Source organism: Micromys minutus (assembly GCF_963924665.1).
Source record: "Micromys minutus genome assembly, chromosome: 7".
Classification (NCBI taxonomy): Eukaryota; Metazoa; Chordata; class Mammalia; order Rodentia; family Muridae; genus Micromys; species Micromys minutus.
Window position 1 is genome coordinate 70,932,582 of NC_137976.1, and position 16,959 is coordinate 70,949,540.

At 41.1% G+C, this 16,959-nt stretch overlaps 1 pseudogene across 1 annotated transcript; it reads right to left on the reverse strand.

The window, feature by feature from the left end:
* Positions 1 to 8,666: 8,666 nt before the first annotated feature.
* Positions 8,667 to 16,662, reverse strand: LOC308422921 (acyl-protein thioesterase 1-like; annotated as a pseudogene). The gene is made up of 2 exons: positions 16,622 to 16,662; positions 8,667 to 9,143 (listed from the first exon to the last, which is right to left on the reverse strand). The product of its transcript is annotated as an acyl-protein thioesterase 1-like (transcript).
* Positions 16,663 to 16,959: the final 297 nt, after the last annotated feature.

Here is a 16,959-nt window from a genome sequence, read left to right on the forward strand (position 1 = left end):
TACAAGGTCAATTAGAAGAGCAAGGACTGAAGAAAAGATCATCCAGAGACTGCCTCACCTGGAGAACCACCCCATATGCAGCCACCAAACCCAAACACTATTGCTGATGCCAAGAAGTGTTTACTGTTAGGAACCAGATATAGATGTCTCCTCAGAGGCTCTGCCAGATTCATATAGATACAGATGAGGATGTTTGCAGCTAACTATCAGACTGAACATGGGTATCCCAGTGAAAGAGCTAGAGAAAGGACTGAAGGAGCTGAAAGGTTTGCAACCTCATGGGAAGAACAACATCATCAATAAGCCAAGGCACTGAGGTGAAGAGGGTGATTAGAAGAGGGAGCACCTTCATGAAAGCAAGTTGAGGGGGGTGAGGGAGGGGATTAGGGAGGAAAGGGTATAACATTTGAAATGTAAATACAGAGATTATCCAATAGAATTGGAAAAAAAAGAGTAGAGCCATCTAGAAAATTCTGTTCACATCTGGAAGTCCATTTAGCCAAGGTTGTTTTTCAGAAGTGAAGAGGGTTGGACCTCCAGATATTTGACTCATGACCATATAACCGTACTTGCTAACTGAGATGTGTCAATCATGAACATGGCTTCCGTGCTTAACAGCTCATCCTGAGAAAGGTTAGGGACAACACTTGGGTCCTGAACCCAATGTAGTAGCCCACTGGCTAATCAAGACTTTGTATCAGCTTGAACCTGTGCCCATGTGGTCTTCTCTGGCAGACACTCCATGGCAGGTCAATCAATGCACAGGAAGCCAGCTCAGCATGGTAGCACCTCTTCCTGATTCCCCAGATCAGCATGGTGGCAACTCTTCCTGCATCCCCTTTGCGAACAGAACTGTGTCGTCACCTTCAGTCATATGCTGCACACAGGTAAGGGTGACACCAGTTTTGCTATTTAAGGTTCTGAAGAAGGATTAACAAGATGGCTCCAAGGATAAAGGCAACTACTGCCAAGCCTGATGACACAGGTTTAATCCCTGGTACCCACAGAATCAGTTCCTACAAGATGTGCTCTGATCTCCATATGCAATCCTGCCCTCCCCCATATATACATCAAATAGATAGGGTTTTATTTTTAATAATTCTGAGGGAGATGTGTAGATAGCTCAAAGGGTGTGGGTATTGTTAGGGAGGATTTTAGACCAAAGTTTGTCAACTTTGCCTATTGCAGTCTTTCAAAAATACTAATAACTGCACACCTCCTCAGGGATCGCAATTGAATTGTTCCAAGTGGCATTCGGGCATTGGTTTATTAGTTTTCCCCCAGAGACATGAACAGATAACAAGGCTAAGAAACAGAGTTTGGGCTGGAGAGATGGCTCAGTGGTTAAGAACACTGACTGCTCTTCCAGAGGTCCTGAGTTCAAATCCCAGCAACCACATGGTGGCTCACAACTATCTGTAATAGGATCTGATGCCCTCTACTGGTGTGTCTGAAGAGAGCTATGATGTACTTATATACATGAAATAAATAAATAAATCTTGAGGAAGAAGAAGGAGGAGGAGGAGGAGAAAGAGGAGCAGAAGCACTGTTTGGAGACAGGTGGTGGTGGTAAGCACAATTTTAATCCCAATACTCAGGAAGCAGAAGGATCTCTGTGAGTTCAAGACCAGCCTGATCTATATAGTGAGTTCTGGGAGAGCCGGGGCTATGTAGAGAGGCCCTGTCTCAAAAAAGAAGAAAAGATAGAGGAGGAGGAGTGCTGCTTGAAGTCATTGTCCTTTGCATCCGAGGAAGCCATCTGGCCCTTATTTGCTACACAACTATAATTTTCAGCCCAAGTCTTTTGATTTTAAGTGCTAGCACATTGGAACCAGCAATTTGTGTCATATGGAAGATATGATGCAAACAACTCATCATAACAGGAACACACATAACTATCAGCATGTTGGGTTGCTCAAGTTTCATTCCATTAAAGCAATATCCTACAGCTGTAGGATTGAGAAGAAAAACAGAAATGACTCCAAAAGTTCTTGATTTGTATTTGAGTCATATTTAATATTTCCATAATGACTTTGACTCACTCTTTTGTTTTCAACAACAAAATGTTGAGGAAGCTCGGTAGATAATGAATAACATTTTGTAGACAGGAAGCTGGAGAACGCTTTCAGTCTGACTTGACTAGTCTATCCTGTAGCATGCAACTGGATGTGGGCAAGGACAAGATGCTGTGATCACAGACCTGTCTCAAAATAACAGACCTAAAGAGAGTGGAGCTCCTAAGAATCATTGTCATCCGTGACAGCAATGGCCCAGTCATGCACTATGAGAGCCCAGCACAACCTCCAATCCCAGATGATTTTGACTTAAATTGAAACCGGAGAGGGTAAAACACCTTCTCACTCTCCACTTACTGGACTGAGTCGGTACCCTGGGCTCCACCATGCTCACTCTGGTCCACGGTGGGAAGGCTCTCATAAGAAGTGCTGCCTGAAATAGAGCAACCAGCTGCTCCATGGCCCTAAGAGCATCATTTGCTTCTAACACTCTACCGCTTTAATCTATGTGCACCTTGAAAGTAAACAAAGCTAAGATGGCAAGTTGGAGGTATAAGTGTGGGTTGAAGACAGAGACTGGCCCCAACACACGGTCGATGATGAAGATAGTCAAATATCCAAGGTGAACACTCTAGCAGTAACTCATGTGCTGCATTCCCTGTTCTCTTTGCAGGTCTCCATCACATGCAGGCCTACCCTCTCTTTCATAGACCTCCTGGCACTGAGTGGCTTATCGGTAGCCACTGAGGTCTTGTTTCTACCTCCCAGGTGAATATGCCAACTGTGCCCCATTCAGGCTGATTCTACTAGGCAAATAAGATTGTTCAGTGGGTAAGCATACTTGCTGCCAAAACTAACAACATGAGGTTGATCCCAGGAACCTGATAATGGAAAGAGAATCAACTCCTGCAAGTGTTCTCTAAATCACAAACACACACACACAAACACACACACACACACACACACACACACACACTCACACTCACACTGTTTCTCTTAAATTTCTTAAACAGGAGCTGAAGAGATGGCTCAGTAGTTAAGGGCTCTGACTGCTCTTACAAAGGTCCTGAGTTGAAATCCCAGCAACCACATGGTGGCTCACAACCATCTGTAATGGGATCCCTTCTCTCTTAGGTGTGTCTGAAAACAGTGGCACTGTACTTAAAATACATAAAATTAAAAAAATAAATCTTTTAAAATTTTTTCTTAAACAATTACCCTCACCTCCTACTAAACAATGTCTCTTGTTTTTGGTAATGACCTACTTCGTTTGTGACTCTCCATCCCAACAGTATGGTTACTCCTACTTCCTGGAAAAGCAAAGGCAGCAGGCAAGAGAGGGTGGGACAGGGAGACCAGGGCAGGAGACCACTTCCAGTGACGTGAAGAACTGAAGAGCTTACAAGAAAACTGGGCATGAGAAAGAGTCTCAAGGAAGGTTTAAAGATGTATCTGCACTGGTTCATTCATTATATCCTCTGTTCAAAGTATCTGCTTTGTTTTCTGTCTGTCTCTGATGATCATCACCTACAGCTGCACCTGGCCACTACCCACCCCAACCATGACTCAGTGACCTCACTCCTTCCTACTCACCGATTGCTCCAGCCCAGGAAATGCTGCCCCCTATGGAAATATTCTATGGAAATACATGGCCCAGTCTTACCTCAAAATACTGCTACTACATCATCCTTCCTCTTCTTTGCTGCTGCCTCCTTCCCTTTGTTCTGGAGGTCCAACCCTCTTCACTTCTGAAAAACAACCTTGGCTAAATGGACTTCCAGATGTGAACAGAATTTTCTAGATGGCTCTGCTCTTTTTTTTTCCAATTCTATTGGATAATCTCTGTATTTACATTTCAAATGTTATACCCTTTCCTCCCTAATCCCCTCCCTCACCCCCCTCAACTTGCTTTCATGAAGGTGCTCTCTCTTCTAATCACCCTCTTCACCTCAGTGCCTTGGCTTATTGATGATGTTGTTCTTCCCATGAGGTTGCAAACCTTTCAGCTCCTTCAGTCCTTTCTCTAGCTCTTTCACTGGGATACCCATGTTCAGTCTGATAGTTAGCTGCAAACATCCTCATCTGTATCTATATGACTCTGGCAGAGCCTCTGAGGAGACATCTATATCTGGTTCCTAACAGTAAACACTTCTTGGCATCAGCAGTAGTGTTTGGGTTTGGTGGCTGCATATGGGGTGGTTCTCCAGGTGAGGCAGTCTCTGGATGATCTTTTCTTCAGTCCTTGCTCTTCTAATTGACCTTGTATTTCCTCCCCTGTTTTGTTCTCCCTTCTAGGAAGGACTGAGGAATCCACATCCTGGCCTTCTTTCTCTTTGAGCTTCATAAGTTCTCTGGATGGTTTCTTGGGTATTGCAAGCTTTTTGGGCTACTATCTGCTTATAAGTGAGTACATACCATGAGTGTTCTTTTGTGACTGGGTTACATCACTCGGGATGATAGCTTTAAGTTCCATCCATTTGTCTAGGAATTTCATGAACTCGTTGTTTTTATAGCTGAGTAGTACTCCATTGTGTATATGTACCACAGTTTCTGTATCTATTAATCTGCTGAAGGACATCTGGGTTCTTTCCTGCTTCTGGCTGTTATAAATAAGGCTGCTATGAACATAGTGGAACATGTGCCCTTGTTAGATATTGGAGCTATTTTTGGGTATATGCTCAGGAGTGGTATAGCTGGGTCCTCAGGTAGTACTATGTCCAATTTTCTGAGGAACTGCCTGATTGATTTCTAGAGGGGCTGTACCAGCTTACAACCCCACCAATAGTGGAGCAGTGTTTCTCTTTCTCCACATCCTCACCAGCATCTGCTGCCACCTGAGTTTTGATCTTAGCCATTTTGACTGATGTGAGGTGCAATTTTAGGGTTGTTTTGATTTGCATTTCCCTGATGATTAGGGGTGTTGAGCATTTCTTTAGGTGCTTCTCAGCCATTTGATAACCCTCAGCTGAGAAGTCTTTGTTTAGCTCTGTACCCCATTTTTAGTAGAATTATTTGATTCTCTAGAGTTTAACTTCTTGAGTTCTTTGTATATATTGGATACTAGCCCTCTATCAGATGTAGGATTGATAAAGATCTTTTTCCAATTTGTTGGTTGCCCTTTTGTTCTTTTGACAGTCTCGGCCTTACAGAAGCTTTGCAATTTCATGAAGTCCCATTTGTCGATTCTTGATCTTAGAGCATAAGCCATTGGTGTTCTGTTCCAGAAAATTTCCCCCGTGCCTATGTGTTCTAAGCATTTCCCCACTTTCTCTTCTGTTAGTTTAAGTGTACCAGGTTTTATGTGAAGATCTTTGATTCACTTGGACTTGAGCTTTGTTCAAGGAGATAAGAAAGGATTGATTTGCATGCTGACTGCCAGTTGAACTAGCACCATTTGTTGAAGAGGCTGTCCTTTTTCCATTGAATGTTTTTAACCTCTTTGTCAAAGACCAAGTGACATAGGTGTGTGAGTTCATTTCTGGGTCTTCAATTCTATTCCATTGATCTGCCTTCCTGTCTCTGTACCAATATCAGGCAGTTTTTTATCTCAATTGCTCTGTAATACAGCTTGAGGTCTGGGATGGTGATTCCCCCAGAAGTTTTTTTTTTTTATTGTTGAGAATGGTTTTTGCTATCCTGAGTTTTTTATTATTCAAAATGAATTTATAAATTGCTTTTTCTAACTCTATGAAGAATTGAGTTGGAATTTTGATGGGGATTGCATTAAATTTGTAGATTGCCTTAGGCAAGATGGCCATTTTTACTATGTTGATCCTTTCAATCCATGAACATGGGAAATCTTTCCATCTTCTGAGGACTTGAAGTTCTTGTCATACAGATCCTTCACTTGCTTGGTTAGGGTCACACCAAGATATTTCATCTTGTTTGTGACTATTGTTAAGGGTGTCAACTCTCTAATTTCTTTCTCAGTCTGTTTGTTCTTTGAGTAGAGAAAGGCTACTGATTTGAGTTAATTTTATATCCAGCCACTTTGGTAAAGGCATTTATTAGCTGTAAAAGTTCTCCTGTGGAATTTTTGGGGTCACTAAATATACCATCATATCATTTGCAAATAGTGATATTTTGACTTCTTCCTTTCCAATTTGTATCCCTTTGACCTCTTTTTGTTGTCTTATGGCTCCGGCTAGTTCTTCCACTACTATACTGAATAGGTAGGGAGAGAGTAGACAGCCTTTCTAGTCCCTGATTTTAGTGGGATTGCTTCAGTTTTTCACCATTTAGTTTGCTGTTGGCTACTGGTTTGCTGTATATTGCTTTTACTATGTTTAAGTATGAGCCTTGAATACCTTCCCAAGACTTTTAACATGAAGGGGTGTTGAATTTTATCAAATGCTTTCTCAACATCTAGAGAGATAATCATGTGGTTTTTTTTTTCAGTTTGTTTATAAAGTGGATGACACTGATGGATTTCCATGTATTGAACCATCCTTGCATCCCTGGGATAAAGCCTACTTGATCATGGTGAATGATCGTTTTGATGTGTTCTTGGATTCAGTTTGCAAGAATTTTATTGAATATTTTTGCATCGATGTTCATTAGAGAAATTGGTCTAAAGTTCTCTTTCTTTGTAGGGTCTTTCTGTGGTTTAGGAATGAGCATAATTGTGGCTTTGAAGAATGAGTTGGGTAGTGTTCCCTCTGTTTCTATTTTGTGGAATAGTTTAGAGAGTATTGGTATTAGGTCTTCTATGAAGGTCTGATAGAATTCTGCACTGAACCCATCAGATCCTGGGATTTTTTTTTTTTTTTTGTTGTTGTTGTTGTTGTTGTTGGGAGGTTTTAGATGACTGCTTCTATTTCTTTAGGTGTTATGGAGCTGTATAGATGGTTTATCTGATTCTGATTTAACTTTGGTACCTGATATCTGTCTAGAAAATTGTCCATTTCCTCTAGATTTTCTAGTTTTGTTGAATATAGGCTTTTGTAGTAGGATCTGATGATTTCTTTAATTTCCTCAGTTGTTGTTGTCATGTCTCCACTTTCTTTTTTTGTTTGTTTGTTTTAAAGCCAAAATTAAATTTTATTTCACATTGATAGAAACTGTGAAAAACATGACATTTTCCCACATTACAGCACACAAATTTAACGGAATATTTCTTACCCCAAATAAATCTTTACAGATAGAATAACTGAAGTAAATTTATGTTCTTCAAAGTAAAGCAAAATAGTAAAAGATTGTTTGAAATTGTTTTAAATCCAGACATAAACATTCGGCCTCACTGTTAACATTCTATCCAGGACACACCAAATGATCTCCATCAGTTAGCACCTGTTTATAAAGATGCTTCTTCTTGGTCGGTTGGGAAACAGCAGGGAAAGCAACCGTTCTGAAATAACCTTAATTTTTACAACATATTCAATTCTGTGGTAACCGTTATAAATATGGGTTTTATATATGTGAGTTCTAACCAGTCCTTATTACCCATGAATTAAATAATTTTCACCAGTATTTTGAATATGTAGATGATTTAAAATCAAATAATTATTATTTTATTGTTTGCACAGGAGACTGATTATCACAAGCTCCTTTACTTAAGATGAAAATTTCTAATTAGTATGTTACCCAGATAAAAATAAAACAAAAGTTTGATTGTTCATTTTGAACAGTATTTGGCCTTAAGCATAACATGTACAGAAAATGTAAACTTAAACTCTGCTATAAGATGTTTAAGAAATTATATTTTAAACTCAGTCACAAGTATTTTTAAACATGCCAAGATATTATTTACCCTTTTAAGTTTTTTTTGCAGAAAAATAAGATCATAGAATTATTACCAGGGCTGAAGATTCTCATAACTTTACAGCCTAAAGGTGAAGTTATTTGAAATATGTAAGCTTAATGTTTGGTTTCTTTTCACATTACCTATATTGGAAATACTGTATGTCTGTGTTTAAGAATGTCAATATAATATCTAGGGACAGATTTTTTTAAATGACAGACAGGCAATATTAGTTTTCTATGGAATATCAAAAAAGAACCTATTTTTTTTTTTCTTCTTGAGGAGAAAAATTACATACATGGGGGAAAAAAGCCTGGTCCCCAATAGAAGGGCCATCAATTGAAGAGAATGGTATTACTTTCTGACACTTAAAAGCATTGTCCCTGTTATTAGGGATTCGTAGGTATTACATGGGTATGCAATACGTAGGTATTACAGTAACGTATGTATGAACACAAACCAAAATACACACACTGCATGGTGACTGGTGACGGAACAACTGTGGGGTAAGACCATAGTCTAACTGACAGAATTAAGAAGTCACTTACATCTTTGCAGCTTGTTTAGACCTGAACAAATTTTCACAGAGTAGAGTAGTAATTTTTAAATGATGTAATAAAACTCTGCTTGTGTTATCTTATTTTGTTGAATGAATGACAAAGAAGTGAGTTGCTTCACTTACCTGCTGTAATACTAGTATATTCTGAACCATATAATACAAATATATGCATAGAAACTTAAAAGGATCATACATTTCCCATGAGGGCAACAGCATTTGGTCTGTATCATTGATATGTATTTGCACATTTTAACACTGCAAACATTAGAAGTTTTATGATCAGTCATGGGAAAAGGTTTATACTCTATTGCTGTGATGCTGGTGAGCTTCTGCTCACGGCCTCTTTGTGACGTCAATCAATTGGAGGTAGGAGCTTATCAATGAAATGCTCGACATCCATCATTTCCTGCCGGCATGAGCTGCACATCAGGCCTTCATAGATTGTGAAGGTTACATTGGCTGGATTTACCAATGCCTTTAGTCTTTCAGCAGTAAGAAAACCAAACATTAGGGAAGGAAAGGGTCACAATCTCCATGGCGCTGGAGCACAGAAATATCTCGGTTATTCATCCTCCTGGGAATCTGGTGAAAGTCCAATAATATCAAACCAAGAAGGCATCGTCGCCATATTCATGTTTAATGTGACTGGCATAACAGGCGCATGTGGACGATGTATTTGATGTGGGAACTTTTGATACCTGCAAAGGCTTCTGCCCATCTGTGCCCAGTATCTCCCAATCCGTGAAGGAAAATAACCGCGGCGGTTGCCTTCCGGGTGGCAGGCACAAGGGGCGGACTTGTTGTTGCAGCACAACCACCTGATGGCTGACTGCAAGTCAGAAGCAGAAGGGAGCTCGGGCTCCTGGCAGCCAAGAGTCCCAGCCACCCCCCCCATGCGTCTACTTTCATTTCTGATTTTGTCATTTGGATACTCTCTCTGCACCCTCTGGTTAGTCTGGCTAAGGGTTTATCAATCTTGTTGATTTTCTCAAAGAACCAACTATTGGTTTTGTTGATTCTTTGTATAGTTCTTTTTTGTCTCTATTTTTTGACTTTAATTTAATTTTAAATTGTTTGATTTTAGCTCTGAGTTTATTTTCTGCCATCTACTTCTCTTGGGTGTATCAGCTTCTTTTTGTTCTAGAGCTTTCAGTTGTGCTGTAAGTTGTTAGTGTGTGCTCTCTCCAGTTTCCTTTTGGAGATGCTCATTGCTATGGGTTTTCCTCTTAGCATTGCTTTCATCGTATCCCACAAGTTTGGGTATGTTGTGCCTTTATTTTCCTTAAACTCTAAAAAGTCTTTGAATTCTTCCTTTATTTCTTCCTTGACTAAGCTATCATTGAGTAGAGCATTGTTTAGCTTCCATGTGTATGTGTGCTTTTTGTTGTTTTTGTTATTATTGAAGACCAGCCTTAGTCCATGGTGATCTGATAGGATGCATGGGATTATTTCAATCTTCTTGTATCTATTGAGGCCTGTTTAGTGACCAACTATGTGGTCAGTTTTGGAGAAAGTGCCATGAGGTGCTTAGAAGAAGGTATTTCTTTTGTTTTAGGATGAAATATTCTATAGATGTCTGTTAAATCCATTTGGTTCATAACTTCTGTTAGTTTCACTGTGTCTCTGTTCATTTTCTGCCTCCATGATGTGTCCATTGATGGCAGTGGGGTGTTGAAGTCTCCCACTGTTATTGTGTGAGGTGTAATATATGCTCTGGGCTTTAGTAGTTTCTTTTATGAATGTGGGTGCTCTTGTATTTGGAGCATAGATGTTCAGGATTGAGAATTCATATTGATAGAATTTTCTTTTGATGAGTAAAAAGTCTCCTTCCTTGTCTTTTTTTGATGACTTTTGGTTGAAAATATATTCTATTTGATATTAGAATGGTTACTCTAGCTTGTTTCTTGGGACCATTTGCTTGGAAAGTTTTTTCCCAACCTTTTACTCTTAGGTAGTGGCTGTCTTTGATGCTGAGATAAATTTCCTGTATGCAGCAAAATGCTGGCTCCTGTTTATGTATACAGACCCATAGTCTATGTCTTTTGATTGGGGAATTGAATTCACTGATGTCAAGGGATATTAAGGAATAGTGACTGTTGTTTCCTGCTATTTTTGTTGTTAGAGACAGAGTTATGTTTGTGTGTTTTGCTTCGTTGGTGTTTGTTGCAAGAGAATTAGTTTTTTGATTTTCCTAGGGTGAAGTTTCCCTCTTTGTGGTGGATTTTTCCATCTATTATCCTTTGTAGGGCTGGATTTGTGGGCAGATATTGGGTAAATTTGTTTTTGTCCTAGAATATCTTGGTTTCTCCATTTATGGTGTTTGAGAGTTTTGCTGGATAGAGTAACCTGGGCTGGAACTTGTGTTCCCTTAGGGTCTGTATGATGTCAGTCCAGGCTCCTCAGGCTTTCACAGTCTCTGTTGAAAAGTGTGGTGTAATATGATTGGTCTGCCTTTATATGGTACCTGTCCTTTTTTTTTCTTACTGTTCTTAGTATTCTTTCTTTGTTTTGAGAATTTGTTGTTTTGACTATTATGTGTCAGGAAGAATTTTTTTTCTGGTCCAGTCTATTTGGGGTTCTGTAGGCTTCTTGTATGTTTGTGGTCATCTCTTCTTTTAGGTTAGGGAAGTTTTCTTCTATAATTTTGTTGAAGATATTTACTGTGCCTTTTAGTTGATATTTTTCACCCTCTTCCACACCTATTATCTTTAGGTTTGTTCTCATTGTGTCCTGGATTTCTTGGATGTTTTGGGTTAGATCTTTTGCATTTTCTCTGACTGTTGTGTCAATGTTTTCTATGGTATCTTCTGCTCCTGAGATTCTCTTCTCCAACTCTTGTATTCTGTTGGTGATGCTAGCATCCATGACTTCCAATGTTTTTCCTAGGTTTTTTAACTTCAGGGTTGTCTCCTTTTGTGATTTCTTCATTGTTTCTATTTCTGTCCACGCTTCCCATTGAGAATAGTTAAGATTCTAGCATCTAGAACACAGAGGGGCTTCTGCTGCCCCCTGGACCTTTATCTTTAAGGCTACTAGAGGAATTCCTGGGGAAATTGTGGTTTTAGGGCTTTCTACATAAGGGAGCACATGGTGACAAGAAGATCACTAGTGGACTCACAGCCCCAGGGGCATTCTCCTTAGCAGCAACCAGTTAACTACCTCCCAGTAGTCTCTGGATGCAGTATTTTACAGAAATATACCTGGAAGTTGGGTTGGATATATTGAGTATGAACTCGCTGGTTCCAATATTTCTTAATTCCTATATCCAAGGTCCTTGCTGATGAGGCTTTGGAGACTTTCTCATGGGGAGAGCACCATAATGATACTGCCCACGTCAGTTAGTCTTCAGCGGGCTGGAGGACCAGGTGACAGTGCATCTGTTGTCTTCTGTAACCACCTTTAGCTGGGTGTGGTGATCCACAGGTCACCTTGACTATCTTCACTGCTGTGTGGTGAGGACCACAGGATGCGGGCCTTTCCATGTTAGCTCCAGCCTCTGGGTCAGGGCCCTTTTTACCCACACAAGGTTGCCAGGCTAAGTTTGGACAGGCTCAGACACAGGCAAGCCCGCCTGATGAGTCCTCTGGGTCTGCTGTAGAGCCCAAAAGGACTTGAGGAGAGGATGGTTATGAGTTTCTCAATGTGGTATGCATCTTGTCCTTTGGATGGCAGAAGGTTGACTCAGTTTCTGCAGGTTTCAATGACATATTTAATTTACCTGTCCTAAGCTTCATGTCTTTTAGAACCTTTGCCAGAGTTAAGGAATCTTTGGCTATGAAAGCCATTGTCAGCAGAGGTTAATGGCTCGATCTGGTGGGAGTTCAGAAGACCAGAATGTTGAGAGAAGGAACATGGACAATGAATGTGGTGACTTGAATACAAATGGCTCCCATAGGCCCACAGGGAGTGGCACTATTAGGAAGTGTGGTCTTTTTGGAGGGTGTGGTTTGGTTAAAGGAGGTAAGGTGTGTCCCTAAGAAGGTGGGATCTGAGGTCTCAGTTGCTTGGCCTGAAGTTTCTCTCTCTCTGCTGCCCTCAGAACAGAAGGAACCCTCAGCTCCTTCTCCAGCACTGTGTATGCCTGTATGGCATCATGCTTCCACCATGATGATTGTTAACTAAACCTCTAAAACTGTAAACCAGTCCCTATTACATGCTTTCCATTGTAAGAGTTTCCATGGTCATGGTGTCTCTTCACAACAATAGAAACCCTAAGACAGCCAACCAGGCCTAGGGCGTGAAGTTTCAGAAGCGATTAGGACTGGGATACAGAGAATTCCTGCTGCTCCCAGCAAAGAAACTGGATGCATCCTCTCCCTTGCCCTGAGAATGTGAGTGAGGCTGAATTAAAAGGCAAAGGACTAGTTTGTTTGGTGAAGGAAATTTCAAGATGGAAGAACATTCTGGCTGCAGCAAGGTGATGGGTCTGTCTCAGCCGCTGCTCTGTTGCTGCAGAGAAACAGCACAATGGAGGGAAGTTTCAGGAAGGAAAGCATTTCATTGGAAAGCATGGCAAACACAAGCAGACAAGGCACTAGACAAGTAGCTGAGAGTTCTACGTCCTCATTCTGATCCACAGGTAGGACAGAGAGAGAGAGGTGGGGAGGGAGAGAGAGAAGAGGCATGGGCTTCTGAGACCTCCAAGTCCACCACCAGTAATACACTTCCCCACAATAAGGCCTCACTTCTTAGTCCTTCTGATCGTATTTAAGAATTCTGGTCCCTAAGATACACTGGCTTTTGGGAACCATCCTCACCCAGCCAGATGCCATTTTTATATCTGTCTCCAGTGAAACAGAGCAACAATGAGGACATAAATATACCATTTTTTTTAATTTGGTGAAGAAAAGAATTTGAGCAAATGTAATGGGGCAGAGAAGGCAGTTTCTGAGAAAGTAGCTATAATTGTTTTTGTTTTGTTTTGTTTTGTTTTGAAGACAAGATCTTACTATGTAGCTTTGGCTAGCCTAGGGCTTGCCTGCTGTTTAGATTATCCTCAAACTCGGAGAGTTCCACCCATCTCAGCCTCCCAAGTTTTAGGATTAGAGGTGTTTACCACCATGCCTGGCAAAAACTATAATTTTTCAATAATTAATCTTACTAAAGCAACATCTTGGGGTTTGTACTGGGACAAGGTGCTTTTAAGATGAGGCTCTATAAATCCCAACACTCCAATTTGTGAAAATTCAAATTTATTTGAAAGTTTGAACTCAAACACCTCAGAAAGCATTTCCTACTTGAAAACAGAAGCCTGGCGGGAAAAATCTGATTTTGCAGATTTAAGTATATGGAAGTTATTACATCTATGGTCTAGGAAAGAAGGAAGACTCCATTCTGAGGCGTCAAAAGAACTTGAAACCATCATCCATATGGTACATTTTGCAAGCACAAACAAACAAACAAACCACCCAGGATTTTGGGATTGGTGTCATAGAGTTTGTTCAATGATTCCACAAAGTGGCTAAGGCCAGGCAAAGTGTGACGTGGTCTTCCCACAAGAAGAAAGACCACAAGTGACCATTATACAAAGTAGCTCCTAAATCACAGCGGAAGGCCCAGGATGTTGAGGATTTCTGAAGCACGTGACATTCACTGAGGAAAGCTGTAGGCATGGAATCGAGCTAGACCAAGGCATGTGATTTGTGTGGGGGTGTCACAGAGTTGGAGGAGTGGGGGCTATCCTAGTCCTTTGAAGGACAGATGAGTCCCAGATACCGGACACACAGTTGCCTGACTTTGGTGCTTCTGTACTAGGCTTTAGTCCTGCGTTGGCCCAATCTCTTTTTTTTGTGCGTGGTCATCTTCTTCCCCCTTTTGGAACTTGAATATTTACTCTGTACCACTGTGTGTTGGGTGTAGTAACTTGCTTCATGTTACAAGGTATCTGAGTTTGTTATGGTGTTAAAAACCAGGGACTAACACAGAGTATTGCAAGTCATGATACTACAGTGTGTCCAAATTAAAAAATTCTCTGAGCCGCATTGATTTTAGAACAGTTAAAGACTGTGGGGGTTTTAAAAATTAGGTTTAATGCATTTTACACTACAAGATGGCAACAGGACAAGGGTTGGATGGCTATGACCTAAAAGTGACATGTCTGGATGTGACGTTCATAAGGAATGGACTTGTGGTTGCTGATAGCATCACTTAGCAATTTGAAAGAACTTAGAATCCCCTAGGTGTGGTGTTTTGAAGACGAATATCCCCCATTGATTCACATACTTAAATGCTTATTCATTACTGAGTGTTACTACTTGAGAAGGATTAGTCAGTGTGGACTTTTTGGAGCAGTTGTGGCTTTGTTGGAGAAAGTATGTCACTGGGGGTGGGCTCTGAGGTTTCAAAAGCCCAGGCCAGGCGCAGCGTCAGTCTCTCTTCTGCTGCCCTTGGATTCAGATGCAGAGCTCTCAGCTACTTCTCTGGCCCATGTCTGCCTGTGTGCCGCTATACTCTGCACCACGAGAACGGGCTAAACCTTTGAATTGGTAAGGAAGCCCCAGTTAAGGGAGGTGCTTTCTTTGAGAAGAGTTGCCATGGTCATGCTGTCTCTTCACAGCAATAGAACAGTGACCAACAGTGGCTTTTCTAGATTGGATTAGGTAAGAAGAGCAGCTCAAGACATACCTATGTGCTGTGCGGTCAGAAGGGCAGAAATGGAGACACTGCATTTGTTGTCACTGGAAGTAGCCATAGGGGCCCTTGGATCTTTTCACAGAGAAGAATTTCATCTGAGCCAGGGTAAAGCAGAGTCAGTTTATTGACAACGTTCATTTAAGTATGAATATTAGAAAAACAAGTCCCAGTCAAGACAAGACATCCCCAAGCATGGACATGGGCTTCACAAAGTGGATTCACTTTTAGGTGTTTTAAAGAAAGATTTATTTGTTTGATGTGTGTAGTTTTTTTTTTTTTTTTTTTTTTTTTTGCCCGAGTATATGTGCACCACACAACTGTAGTGTCTCTAATTGCCAGAAGAGTGCACCAGATTCCCTGGATCTGAAGTTACAGACCTTTGAGCTGGTTGCACTCTGAACTCGGGTCTTGTTTGAAAGTATCACAAGTTGAGGTTTTGTCTGTTGCAGTGTATTGTGATGCTAAATACTGACTGGTCCTGGTTGCCTCAGGCATGAGAGAATCCTTATAGGTGCAGAGTGATGTTATGGTGCTCCTTAATTTAAAACTATTGGTTGAATAGAGAGGCAGAAGAGAGAAGGGGGAGAGAGAAGACTCCATGGGGCAGGTGAGCCATGCAAACATGGCTACAAGGGCTGGCCAGTTGGAGTTAAGAGCAGCCCAGATGGAACATAGTTAATGTTGGGGTTGTTGATAGGGGAGAAGATACAAACAGCATGGAGGGTTGATTTCTGCTCAGCTCTATGCTTTAAAGGCTTATTATAAATATAAAGGCTGTGAGTCTCTTATCTGTGAACGGAACGATAAAGGTGGGGTAGAAACCCCCAATTGAGATTAAATATTTACTACAACAGCATGTTCTTAACCTCGGAGACACAACTCTTAGGTAATTTTACAAGAAGCATACATATGATTTGGGTGGCTTTTAAATTTTATCTCTAAAGAATGTTAAGAATCTTCTTGAGGACTGTAGCATGAATTCCCAATCCCAGCTGTGGAGCTATTTGCATTTGATAACAGCTGGATTATGGAGGGTCAGTTTTCTTTAAGGGTATAACTCCTGAGGTGCCTCTTTCCTGGGCTGGCTCCACACCCAGCTGTTTGAATAACATGACTTGAACTCAAAAAGCTAAGAACATGAAGTTGGGTAGGTAGGAAGGCAAGGGTGGGTGCAAGAAAAGTTGCAGGGCACAAATATAACCAAATACATTATATAAAAATTTCAAGGAGGTCTTAAAATATCTTTAAATCTCCTCCCTCAGTTTTTTACATTACTCTGAGAGTGTACTTTATTCAGGATTGAAAGGTTATTGTGTGGTAGAAACTCGTGTGTCAGAGAGAAGTGTCTAAATGCTAGGTCACAAAGTATCCTGAGCCTAGGCAGGCACAGATAATTACTGTAGGAATCGAAGAGAAGTGTTAAAACCGAAGGTACCATACCATTCTGGCCTTCAACATACACTGTTGTCCATTTACAGCGCTTGAAGCTTCCTGCCTCTGACCCTGCCAACAGGAAAATGAGCCAGATTCCAGGGTAAAGACTCTGTGCAGGATGGTCTTTTCCCCCCTTTTTCTCAATTTCATGGGCCAGAGTTCTAGAATGAATAAAAAGGAGAAAGGGCGCTGAGCCACAGCAGCCATTGCTTTTAGGTTTCTCTCTGGATGCAGTGTTACCGATCTTCCTCATGCTCCTGCTGCCAGGCCTTCCACACCATGATGGGATGTCCTCTCAGACAGCGAACAACCCCCCTCTTAAGTTACTTTTTAAAGGTATTTAATTACAGCTACAGGAAAAGTTACAATCACTGAGTACCTGCCTTCCCTTTCTGACCAGACACTCCCCATTTATGCCCCTGGGTACTTAGGCCTATTTCACTCTCTTTGTCACCACTGAAGTCCACTGCAGGTGACACCCCAGGCAGATGTCAAATATGACCACAGAGGTCCAGGAATGCACAGTGGGAGGCTGCAATTTCTACCTTGTTAAGCTTCCCCAAGAAGATTGTGACCCT